Here is a 13,393-nt window from a genome sequence, read left to right on the forward strand (position 1 = left end):
AACAGGTCTCACAGGATGCAATATTCAGTGCTTGCATACGCTTCATGCTGTTGTGTCAATACATGGACAGATGCACGCAATACTAACCTGTAGAACTGGAAGAGCTGGTTCTCTATCACAGCAATGTCGTTTCAAGCTTTAAGAACTCAACAGCTTCGTCACGTGCACCCTTAAGCTCCTCCATGTCTTTTCCACAAGCTTGGCACGGTTGAGCTGCCGACGTGCACATGAAAGTAAAGAAAATGAAATGAGCCATTTCAAAAAAACGACAGTGTTGGAAGCCACGACAAGACTGAGGCCACAATGCTAGCCATCTGTGCATGAAAATTGGAGCCATGGCTGTATCATGCATCAATAACTGATGATGTATGGTGTTTAATGGCGCAAGAGCCAGGTATGGCCAAAGAGCGCCAGGCCAGTGTGTTCATAAGTTGACAATGGAGCAATGAATTGCGAAAGGTAGATGTGTCGTGGCTATAAAAGGGCCTAAAAAACAATCGCTGTAAAATGCGTAAAATATATATGTATAAAATTATGGCAATGGCTAATGAGGTGCACTATGAACACGAAAGAACAAATTGCAAGATAATGAAGATACATGAAAATTTATCCCTGATAAACTTTTCAAACAGCACTACTGCCTTGACAGATCCTTTGAAACGCAAGGGCCTGGAGGCGCATGCTATGCAAAACTACTATCGCGACGACATCCTCTGGAGAGAGGATGCGCTACGAAACTATTGGGCAAATAATATGCAATACTACATCGCTCAGAAAATCCAGGACAGCTTTAGTGCTAAAGAGAGGTTTGTCGCCCAGAAACATAGCGGGATGGAGTGGGAGACAGTACCGGTACGCTTGGGGAAAGTGCCTTTTTCTTTGTTTCGGCTTCCCTGCACTCCACGAGGACATGGAGCACGGTAAGCCTCTCTCCACATCTACCACAGGTTGGCGGGTCATTTCCAGTTAAGAAGAAATTGTGGGTGCCGTATGTATGTCCTATTCTCAGACGAGAGAATAGGACATTTGTTCTTCGTATTTTCGTAACGGGATGCCAGGGACCTATCTGTGGCTTAACTAAGTGAAGCTTATTGTTCGTTTCGGCATCCCACAAGCGCTGCCAGTGGCTTTGAAGTTTCTTTCTCAAGTAGGGCTTGAGATCGCTGGCAGGGATAGAAGCGGTAGGGTTAAGGGCTCACGATGTAGTTGATGTGGCCATTTGATCAGCCAGAACATTGCCCTCGATGCCTCTAGGCCAGGCACCCAGCATATAATAATATGCTGGTTAGACATGTATGCCTTGCACAGAGCAGAATACAGTTCAATAAGTACAGGGTTTGTGTGTCTATGTAGAGTCATGATGGCTTTTACGATGCTTAGGGAGTCTGTAAATATTATTGATCTTTTGAGTTTCGATTTGCCTATACTCTTCACAGCCGATAAAAGTGCATAGGCCTCAGCCATAAAAATGCTTGTTTCCGGGTGCAGTATATCGGACTCGGAGAACGATGGGCCGACTACTGCATAAGATACCCCTGCATGTGACTTGGAAGCGTCAGTGTAAAACTGAGTGCATGAAGAGTACTTGAACTGGATTTCTAGAAAATGCATCGGGATATGTGCCTCTGGAGCGTCTTTTGTGACTTCTACAAACAAAGTATCACACTCTATGAGTTGCCACTGCCACGGTGGCATCCAGCATCCTCAGGGTGCTTGGCGTTGCGGAATGGTAAACTATGGCGCCGTAATCTAATCTTGTGAGTATGAGGCTCTTATGCAAATTCAAAAGACACTTTGTGTCACTACCCCAAGCGGTGCGTGACAACACTTTTAGAATATTCATTGTTTTCATGCACTTGTTTCTTACATACCGTATATGTGCCATAAATGTATACTTTGTATCTAGAATCACACCTAAAATTTATGTTCTGTTTTTACGGGCACCCGTTCTCCCTGCAACTCAATGTCAGGATCGGGGTGCAGACCCCTCTTTCTGAAGAACAGTACGCAGGTGGTCTTTTGTGGGTTAAGGCTAAACCCATTGTCGTCTGCCCACTTCGACACCTTGTTCAGACCAAGTTGAATCTGCCGCTCACAGACTGCAAGATTGCAGGAGGTGAAACCTATCTGTACATCATCGACGTATGTACAATAAAACTGTTTCTTGGGATATACAGACGCAAAGAACTCATTTTATGATAGAGTGCAACTGAGCACCCTGCCCTGTGGCGCTCCAGTTTCCTGCACAAATGGTCTTGATAAAGCATTTCCCACACGAACACGGAAAGTGCGATTAGATAAATAACTTTCGACGACATTTAACATGCAACCACGTATACCAACGTGTGAGAGGTCTCTAAGTATTCCAAAACGCCACGTGGTATCGTAGGCTTTGTCTATATCAAGGAATACAGACAGAAAGAATTGTTTACGGACAAAAGCTTCACGAATTTGCGTCTCAATACGTATCAAATGGTCGACGGTGGATCGACTTTCGCGAAACCCGCATTGGTACACGTCAAGCAGTTTGTTTGATTCGAGGAAATGGATTAGTCGGCGGTTTATCATTTTTCGAACAGTTTGCAGAGGCAGCTTGTTAGTGCTATAGGGCGGTAACTCGAAGCAGACGATGGGTCCTTGCCCTGCTTCAGTATAGGAATGACAATGGCCTCTTTCCAGGCAGAGGGGATCTCGCCGGAGGTCCATATAGCATTGTATAGGGAGAGGAGTTTTCTTTGTTTCATGGGGAAGGTGTTTCAGCATTTGATAAGCTATGCGGTCAGAGCCTGGGGCAGACTTATTGCAACAACTAAGTGATGCATACAGCTCAGCAATGCAGAAAGGCTGGTTGTATGCCTCGTCTCCGGTACATTTTCTTTCTAGTTTCTGTTTTTCTATTGCAGCCTTGTGCCTTTTAAATGTTTGGGAATAATGAGATGAGCTGGACACACGTTCAAAATGTGCTCCCAGGCAGTTAGCTTGGTCTTCCAGACTGTCGCCTTGTGTGTTTACCAACGGGAGTGAATAAGTTTGTAGCCCTTTTATCTTATTCACTTTCTTCCAGACTCTGCCCTCATCTGTATATGAGTTGATGCCTGATAAAAACTTCTCCCAACTCTCTCTCCTGGCTTGTCGGCGCGTTCTTCTGCCCTCCGATTTTACTTTCTTAAAACTAACGAGATTCTCCGCAGTTGGGGAGTCGCGTAGCAACCTCCACGCTTTATTCTGTTTCCTACGAGCCTTCCGACATTCGTCGTTCCACCATGGGACACGGCGTTTGCAGGTCGCACCACTCCTTTCTGGTATACATTCAGAAGCGGCACCGATTATGAAAGATGTAAAATACTCAACAGCAGCATCAATTCCCAGCGAAGATATGTCAGGCCACGAGATACCGCTTGTAAGAGTTTGGAATTTCTCCCAATCTGCCGCATCAAACTTCCGTCAGGGAGCCTGTGGTGAAGGTTCGTTTTGTAGTGGTGATCTCAGCAGTATGGGGAAGTGGTCACTCCCGTAAGGATTTTTTATAACTTCCCATTTACGTTCAGGAAATATAAACGGGGAAGCTACACTGAGATCAATGGAAGAAAATGTTTTGTTTGCGAGATTGTAGTAGGTGGGTTCCTTCTTATTCAGGAGACACGCACCAGACGAGAAAAGAAATTGTTCGATTAGGCGTCCTCGCGCATCCATACGCGTGTCGCCCCACAAGCTGCAGTGTGCATTGAAATCGCCAAGAACGAGGTAAGGTTCTGGTAATTCATCTATAAATGACTGAAATTCATGCTTGTGTAAATGATAATGTGGGGGTATGTAGAGCGAGCAAATGGTTACGAGTTTACCAAGAAGTACAGCACGAACGGCTACTGCCTCAAGTGCCGTATTCAGTGGAAGTTGCTGACAGGCTACACTTCTGTCGAGTATGATGGCCACACCACCAGTGGTGCGGCAGAATCCTCGCGGTCTTTTCGGAAAACAATATTCTGACGTAGGAAGTTGGTGTTCCTGGAGTTTAGGTGTTTCTTGAACACGCAGCACCTTTGGATTAAATTTATTGATAAGTTCTTGGATGTCATCTAGGTTGTGGAGTAGTCCCCTAACATTCCACTGGATTATTGTGTTCATGTTAGAGGAAAATAAAGGTGCTGTGTGTCTCAAGGGAAGTGTACAGCCTATTTTACAGAGCCTTTTCCAGGCGCTGTAACTGGTGTCTTGTCTTTTTTGGAAGAGCATTCTTGGGAGAGACGCCTCTCCCTAGGCACTCTGTGTGCCGTCTGAGGAGTTGTGTCCATTTCCTCTTGCGAGGCGTTGGACACTCGCTCTATTGAGCGATGTGTACGTCGGTTTGGCTTCGCCTCGGAAGACGAAGCCTTTGTCCCCACCAGTGCGGAGGTTGACGGTACTTCCTTAGCCTCCGTGCTATCCTGGCTGCTACCAGAGCTAGCAGAGGCCACTGGTGTGGCCAAGTTCGGTGATGGCTAGGCAGCCTTGGCTGCTCCCACCATAGGGGCGGCTGCCACAGCCGGCGGCTCGCTGCGCGCAGGCCGGGCAGGTGGCGGAAGCCGGTGCGACGCTGCCCCCTGACGCGTCGCCTCGGCATATGTTGTGTTGTGGAATGGCAAGCCCCTTTTACGTGCTTCCTTGAACGAGATGTTCTCACGCACTTTAAGAGTGATAATTTCTTTTTCTTTTTTCCAGTTGAGACAGGATCTGGAGTAAGCTGGATGTTCACCATCACAGTTTACACAGTGCGGTGTCGCTTCACAGTTATCTGATGCGTGACCTTGGGTTCCACATTTCGCACATGTCAGTCTACCACGGCAGCTCTGCGAGCCGTGGCCAAATCTTTGACATTGGAAGCATCTTCTGGGATTAGGAATGTATGGCCTGACAGCTATCTTCGTATATCCGGTTTCTATGGTTTGTGGCAGATCGCAAGTGGCAAAGGTCAGGATGAGGTGTTTTGTGGGAATTTCTTTATTGTCTCTTCTGATAACGATGCGCTGTATGTTTGTTACGTTTTGTTCTTTCCAGCCTTCCAATAGTTCGGTTTCGGACAAGTCGATGAGATCTGCATCAGACACTACTCCACGTGCTGTGTTCATAGACCGATGCGGTGAAATGGTAACAGGTATGTCGCCAAATGCCACAAGCTTGTTTATGTTGCTGTGCTGTTCTTTATCACGGATCTCAAGGAGGAGGTCCCCGCTCGCCATTTTGGTAACCTTATAACCAGGGCCAAGGGCTTCAGTCAGGCCTTTTGCGACTAGAAAGGTGATATGGTTCTAGCTGGTTTTTCTGTTTTTTTGCTGTGAACTACTTGGAAACGGGGAAAGATTTCTCTCGGTTTGAATAGGCTTATTAGTTCTTCGGTGCGTCCCCTCTTGTGAGGGTGACGATCAAGTAAATGGGGAAATGCAGGCGTTCCCATATTATTTCGTTTATTTCGGCGGCAATGGCGGCCACCCACCACGGAGCCCAACTAGGGGACGCTGCAGCACTTACGTGTAAGGCTGCAGACGCCAGCCGTGCATTGCTGCTATAACCCAATATAAATACCCAAGAGAGGGCACATACACAGGGTTAACCCAAGCCACCTATGAAATGTAGAAGTAACAGAAGAGAGGAGATGATAGGATAGTAAAAGAAAGGAGACAGGAAAGCAAAAGTTTGGAGAGGGGGATAGGAAAAGGCGACCACCGATTTCCCTGGGTGGGTCAGTCCGGGGGTGCCGTCTACGTGAAGCAGAGGCCAAAGGAGTGTGTTGCCTCTGCCGAGGGGCCATAAAGGTCCAAACACCCGCCTTCGGCTCAACTCCCAGGATCCCCTTTTCCCCGGACACGGCTAAGCCGCGCACGGCTACACGCGGGAGGGTCCGACCCTCATGTGCTCGGGTCCGTGGTGTCGCAACACACCAAACGCCTGCTGACGCAGACGCCCCTGCGGGGATGCATCAATAACTATGAATGCTTATAGTGTTGTACACAATAGCAGAAAGACTGTAGAATCTGAACAGAATCTCATACGTTTTACAATCATAGTAGAGGAAACTGAAAATATCCCATTTGGATCACAATTCACATTCCTGATTCCAAGTTTTGTTTTCCTTTATTTTTTAGGCATTCATCTACGAGACTCTGTAGTGTCCTATGGCCCCACGTGAACATTAATATAACATTATGCAGTTCCCACAAAACACAGTGTGCCGTATATACTCAATTCTAATGTGCCCTCAATTGTAATGCGTGCCTTATTTTCACGGGCAGAAATGAAAAGTGCAACTGTGCATCACATCTAATCTTCAGTACTGCCCATGACATTTCATACAGTGTCTTAAATGCCATGTATATGGTGGCACCCTAACAAATTGCACAGCGGGCACAAGCAATGCTACAGCTCCTCAAGCTGCAGCTGATGTGTGGAATGGTTTGGATTACAGTGCTCTTGAATGGCAGTGACATCCTGTCATTATTGCAGTTTTGGTGTTGTACTTAATTTTAAACGCACATTCCACAAGAAAGCACTCTTTAGAATACAGAAAAAAAATTGGTGACTAAGTGACAAACCTGCCAAAGCTTGGGCTTTTTATCAACACCACGTACCTTTTCTGTTCTTTCTTCTGAAAGTTTTCAACACGCTGATTCAACAGCTCAATTGGCTCCTTGTAGCGGGAGCTACCAATGATGTCTTCAAGAAACTCCAGCATTCCTTGGTCATGCTCGGTCTGTGCCTTCGGCTTCATCAGCGCAATCTGTTCCACTTCTCCCTGAGATTAGAAAGAAGATGCAGGACCAACACTGACAGTTGAATTTTCAGGCCTCCTAAAAACATGAGCAAGGTAAATTGGGCAGTCATCTATTGAGAAAAAGCAATCAAAATGCACTTCCTTGCTGTGTCACTAGATAGCCACACTTTAAGGACACAAACTATGTACATTAAGTTCCCTAAACATGCAACCCTTGATATTATCACACCAGAAAGCTTATTTTATCGAATACAGGCTGCCATATCTGTTTCTTAATGTCTTAAGGGCTCCTTTCTGTTTGAAAAAACTACCATAATGGCTCATTTTTTGACATAATAAGCTACCAGAAGTATGTCTGCAGATATCGTGTGTAATCTAATTCAATAAAAGCAATGATACAATAACCTACCACCAGAGGTACTGGGAGAGGTGGGCTTTTCATAAGCTAAAAAATGACAATTGTTCATGACAAGATGATGACATCAACATCCCTTAGGGGTTAATGATACTTGATAGCTTACAGAGCATATGTAAGGGATCACACAAGAGGAAAGAAATAACACAAAGGTAAAAACCTGAAGAATAAGGAATCGATTGTGGTCAAGATCAATTCCAAAAGAGCGTAGAGTTCTTGTGGCCTCCTTGTAGGTGCAACGATGGCCATTCACCGTGTAATAGGATGTGTTGTCACGGTGCGCTGTCCTACCAACCACAAACTCGGAGTTTTCCTCCACCTCGAAGGTGTTTTCATCCTGTAGCAAAAAGGGAAGAAAAAGAATACTAGGGTAAGTATAGTTATTACTAGAGAGAGTGTGCCAGTCAAATTATAAACTAAAAATGTGGTCGCATGCCAACTCTGCTCGCTAATGATTGGAACGCTGTTTCAGTTATCCACAATTTTCAGAATATCCCACACTTTGTGCCGAGAACAAGAGTGCCAAATACAGTAGAACCCCGCTGTTACGTTTTTCACGGGACCGTAAAAAAAAACGTAAGAGCCGGGAAACGCAAGAGCCAGGAAACAGGAAAAATTGAGAAATGGGAGTAGTGTTGAACTGCACACAATATTTTCATTCTTACGTGCGACAAAAAGTAGTTTCGCCCGACAGCGGAAGTATCGATTGCGGTGAGCTACACAAAGTAAGAATAGTAGTTTTATCGTCTGTATAAACTTGTAAACATTCGGTTATTAACTAATTAACAAACATAGTGTCAGCGCCCACAGGCAAACATGAACACATCACACTCGATGAGCGCGGACACGCGCAGTTACGCGCCGCTGCAGAAGCGAGCGAAGTGACCTTCGTGCTGTTGTCTATCGCTTCAACCCTAACTGAGCGCCGAGAACACGCAGCACGCACAAAGCCACGAGCCGCCGACGCACCTACACTGCGTAGAATCTACCCCCACGCAGATCGCTTTCAAGATAGGGCCCGCGGGACCGCGCGCGCGCCGCCGCGCAGTATGATGCCAGAGCACAACGTTGCCCGCTACCCCCCCCCCCCCCCCCTCGCTCCCTCGCTGGTGCCTCGAGCGCAACGGAAGGAGGCGCGCTTCCTCTCTGCTTTTCTTTCGCGCGCGAGACGCGGTCATCGGCTTCCCTCGCACGCTTTCACTCGCACACAGCATACGGCGCGCGGCGACGTATGCTGTATGTGCGAGTGAAAGCGTGCGAGGGGAGCCGACGACCGCGTCTCGCGCGCGAAAGAAAGCATACGGCGCGCGGCGACGGCGTTATCGCACTTGGACTTTATACGGAACATCTATGAGCCAAAACCAATTTTAGGGCCGCAACGCGTCATAGACATCATCTTTAGATAGCAAAAGCGGATATCAAAGGCCATACTTTTGCTGGCGGAAACCGAAAATACGTAATAAATGTCGCCCCCAGCACTTTGGGCGGCCAATGCCATCGTCAAGCAACCAAGCCAAGCGACATGAAAAGTCAAAATGGCCGCTCGGGCCGGCGCGGTGTGGCAGTTCGCAACGTATGATGCGGGAACGGTCCCACAGTTGCGACGTAACAGCGGGGTTACCAATGCATTGGGTTCTATGGGAGCTGTGCCGGGACCGGCCGAAAACGACGTAACAGCCGGGAAAACGCAGCACCCGGGAACGTAACAGCGGGGTTCTACTGTATTGTGGTTATTACAACTTTTCATACACTATATATTTCAAACAGTAGATGGAACATCGATGTAGTTATTGTGATCTGGCACCCGGAGAGAGAGAAAAAAGTAAATGAACTGTAACTCCGTTTCTGATAGCTTTTCCGTGAGTAGTTCTAGGAAAATTCAGTCGTGGCAACAAATAATCAACAACCGAAAACCTAATTTGTCAAGTAGAGCTCACACTATTTCTGCAATGGGCTGGGAAAAAGTTACGGAGGATGCTCAGAACTTTCTAAGAATGTGAAGGCGAAAGCCTAGTTGGACCTTCTGCTGATCTGCTGCTGAACTTTGTTGAACTTTCGCTTCATCCATAGCTGCTTCCTCCAGCAGCGGTTATGATGAGCAGCATTTCGAGCTGCTCCAACCTCTTCTGCCAAGACATACCTTCTCAGTCTTCCCCGCCTGCAACTAGGGCCTGGTGCGTCATCACCCACAGTAATGTGCAATGAAACTCTGGGCCCATGTGGCGACGTATACAAGGCACGCGAGAGCCCTCCCGCCATTTCCAAAACGTTCTACGGACGCCCCTGCCGACGTTTCCCTCCTCCTCCTCAGCCCCGCTGTTGTTCTTTCTCTCCACGCTCCTACTGCACTGTTGTTGCCGTTTCGCTCAACTCTCCAACTGCACTCCGTCACCCTTTCTCAGAGCCCTTCTCCAGCACTGCTGTTTCCCTTTCCCAGCGTACTCCACATCACAACGCTACATTGAAACATAGAGATCTAAGGCTTTCGCCTTAAACAGACACAGGTCAGTGCCATATATTTCAGTTTTATATTGTTCATATCTCAAAGCTTTGGCTGTAGGGGATACTGCCATGGATTGTTTTCAGATTAATGTCTGACTGCCTGCTGTACTTTAACACACATCAAACTCAGTGCATAAATATTTTCGCATTTTGATCCCATTGCAATGTAACCAACACAGCCAGGTATCAAATCCATGACCTCTTGTGCAGCAGGTGAACACTTTAGTTGCTGGCTCACTGTGGAGGGCACAGAACATTACAGACACACACACAAAAAAGCACATGTTTTACTGCTTGTCTTAGCTTGGTATGTTCAACCTGGCATAAACTGCAGCTGCCTTTGGGCATGCCAGTGCCACCTCAAGTAGACGTTCCATTGACAACACCTGAACCAACCTGAGCACTCGTGCTATAGACGATGGCATCTGACACTGCAGAAGCCCAGCATATGCCAAAGAAAACAGATCTATCCTCGTGCTAGACTACGGTGCTTCAGAAAGCCGTTGCAGTGCTACTACCCTAGCACTCTTGCTGGTTTGTACAACTGCACAAGCATTCAGGGCAGGAGATCTTGCAACATACCGTATCAGTGATTCTCTGAAAGTAAACATTCACAGTGCAGCTGTCCAAGTTTGTGTGGTTCGTGCTGTTGTGGATAAGCACACCAACTTCCTTGGACCGAATCTTCTGTGCCCGGTAGCCGAAGACAAAAAGCATAGAGTCGATAACATTTGACTTGCCGCTCCCGTTGGGCCCAACAATGGCTGTAAAATTCTGTACAAGGAAATCAAGATACAATAAACTTGTCATTTCAATACTGAACACAAAGCCGGAATGGTCACAGCAAATCAATGATTATTTCTGGAATCGTAACACAAACACGAGGACACTCGGATGAGAGCAGTCATGAGCTAAAAATTATGGGGTTTTACGTGCCAAAACCACGATTTGATTAGGAGGCACGCTGTAGTGGGGACTCCGGAAAATTTGGACCACCTTTAACATGCACCTAAAACTAAGTACACAGGTGTTTTCGCATTTCGCCCCCATAGAAAAGGCCGCCATGGCCGGGATTCGATCCCGCGACCTCGCGCTTAGCAGCCCAACACCATAGCCACTAAGCAACCACGGCGGGTAGTCATGAGCGGCCCCAACTATCATTTATTTGCAACAAAATTTATGTTAGACACTTCTTTCCATTCATTTCACTTTGGAAAAACGCACAGCAAACTGCCCACATGCTCACCTTATGAAACGGTCCGATAATTCTTGTGCCGGCGTACGATTTGAAATTGATGTTCTCAATCTTCTGTATCATGAGGCGGGGACCAGTTGGGCTAAATGTGCACGCTGCTGGCGGCGGTGGCGGGACGTAGATGTCGGCTATGCCTGTAGCGGTGAGAATTGAATGACCTCACATATTTGAACTACCTGCGCAAGCTCTGTATGCAGTGGCGTCAGGAGGGCAGGCAGGGGCGCAAGCAGGGTCGTAGCAGGGGTGGCCCATCTGGTGACCAGTCACCCCCCCCCCCTACGCCACTGTCTGCGTAGAAGGGCACAGTGCAACAGTATCCACTGGTAGAGGTGTGCATAACTTCATTTACATGTGTTTCTTACGCGCTGTATCACGAATGAGAGGATGTGCGAATCGCATGCAGTGAACTCACGGAGGCCTCCTTCCTCTTCCTCCTCCAACTCGTCTTCGTGGTGCTCGGTGAGGCCGTTCTCCGCCATCCTGAATCTTTGCTAGACTGAACTACTGAAGAAGAAATAGACCAAAACGACGAGCGATTACTTCTAGAAGGAACAATTTGCATCAATACGGATGCGCTAAGCTCAACCCTCCCCACTATTCCCCACACTCCTCGTCGCAAAGGCAGCGAAACGTAAAGAAATGCGTAGCAGGTGAATAAAAAGTGAGTCGTTGAAAACGAGCGAACACGGCTTGCCTGTCCTTTTTTTGGAACTGCGGACGAATTCTCGAAGTAGGAACGGTAGGAAAACAACACGAAAGTCGCGATTCCACCGTTACACCCTAGACTAGAGAAACAACTTTGCTTGACTTGTTCAACAACGGCCAAATACGCGCGTCCCAATCGATGATGATGATGACCTACACGCCTTTTTCTGACGAGTGCTTGTGTTTATTCTAGTACACTCTACTTCGACCATAGGGTTTCATATTACTATATGGCTATTTCTTTAGAAACTCTATGCTAAACGCGAACAAAACGCAACAACGCAACTAGGACTTGGCATGACTTGGCTGGCGGCTACGAAACGTGAAAGATGGCGGCACTGAGTGGTGAAGATAAACGCAGTGCTCTCAAGGAAACTTTCGATGGTTCGTACAGCTTTCTCTCTGACTGACCGTGCGCCTTCTTTTCAGTACAACGGAAGTAAACAACGCGCATCAAATCTGTCCGTGCAGTGCTGCTGGAAATGTCCCAGCTGCTGAACACCGGCCTGGACGCGCGGTCGATGGCGCTGTGCATCCAACTATGCGAGAGTGGCGCGAACCCGGAAGCTCTGGCTGGCCTCATCAAGGATACAGTAGGGGGCAGTGGGCTTTCTCAGCCGCTGCTCTGACGCAGTCAGCGTCGCATCCAAGAGGTGGCGCCACTGGCAACTTCAATGGAAGCTTTGATTTTCCTTGCGTTTCTGTCGGTTCAGTTCGAAGCAGTTCACGCTCTTATTTATTTTTAATTTTGGCATACTTCACAGTCTTTACATATCTTTAGCAAGCACTATATTTGTTTAGGCCACATGATATTTGCCATAATAGTACCTTGTGGAAAAGGAAGACGGCAACTCTTGGGCAATTTGCTGCCTATCCTAACTCAAACCTTTTGTGCAAAGATCTCGTTGCTGACGGATGTTGCTTATGCGGAGGGGGCCTTCGAATTTTCCGAATTATCGGGCAATCGTAAAAAAAATTTGAAAGCGGTTTCATGCCGTGTCGACCTAATGTAAAATTTTGTCAGACAGAAAACAGTACGTCCATACTTCCCAGCTGCTCTCAAAAAAAAAAAAAAAAAATCAGGCATGCTAATCAGGTTTGTGCCTTTGCTTAGCCAAAATGAATTTGTATATATGACTTAAATATTTCATTGTTCCATTTTAGTTGTTCCATGCTTCATAGTAGCCTTCTGCGTTTATTATTAACCATCATTACGCCGGCACACATTTGTTAAATCAAATCAGGTTTGTTTTTTCCATAAAGAAATGGAGGGAGGCCTGAACAAAAAGTGAAAAACTAGTTCACGTGACAAAGGCTCCGGCCTATGCTTATGTACAGTTATATAAGGGTAAGCAAAATGAAGTTAACAGGGCTGTTGCTGACATAAAGCTTTTATTTGCAAGAAGTACAGCAAGCCATTGTTTCATGCACTTCATCTCATGTGCAACGGCTCAACTTCAGCTGCTTGAGCCTCTGCCGCTTTCCTGCCTTGTCACAGTTAATTCCTTTCATATAAAAATGCAGACGTGTGACAATGTAAAAACTAATTATTTTAGCTGTGAGGCTAAGAGCGTGCGCATTGCAGCCAACTTCGAGGAAAAGCTTACTCTTAACAACTGCCAGCATATCCATAACGCTGTCAGAGTGTAGCTCACTCTGAGAGAAGCATTCTGTGAAAAGATCCTCTAGAATTTTCACGAAGCCGTACAGCTGACTGGAGGGATAGAGGAGGCCTCCTCGGTCACAGAAGTTTGTTAGCCGGGCAACTTGA

General features: G+C 46.9%; 1 pseudogene; it reads right to left on the reverse strand.

Moving 5' to 3' along the window:
• LOC119435171 (structural maintenance of chromosomes protein 4-like) overlaps nucleotides 1–11,396 on the reverse strand; it is a 74,979-nt pseudogene extending 63,583 nt beyond the window's left edge.
• Nucleotides 11,397–13,393: the final 1,997 nt, after the last annotated feature.

This window comes from Dermacentor silvarum, unplaced genomic scaffold (assembly GCF_013339745.2).
Source record: "Dermacentor silvarum isolate Dsil-2018 unplaced genomic scaffold, BIME_Dsil_1.4 Seq496, whole genome shotgun sequence".
NCBI lineage: Eukaryota > Metazoa > Arthropoda > Arachnida > Ixodida > Ixodidae > Dermacentor > Dermacentor silvarum.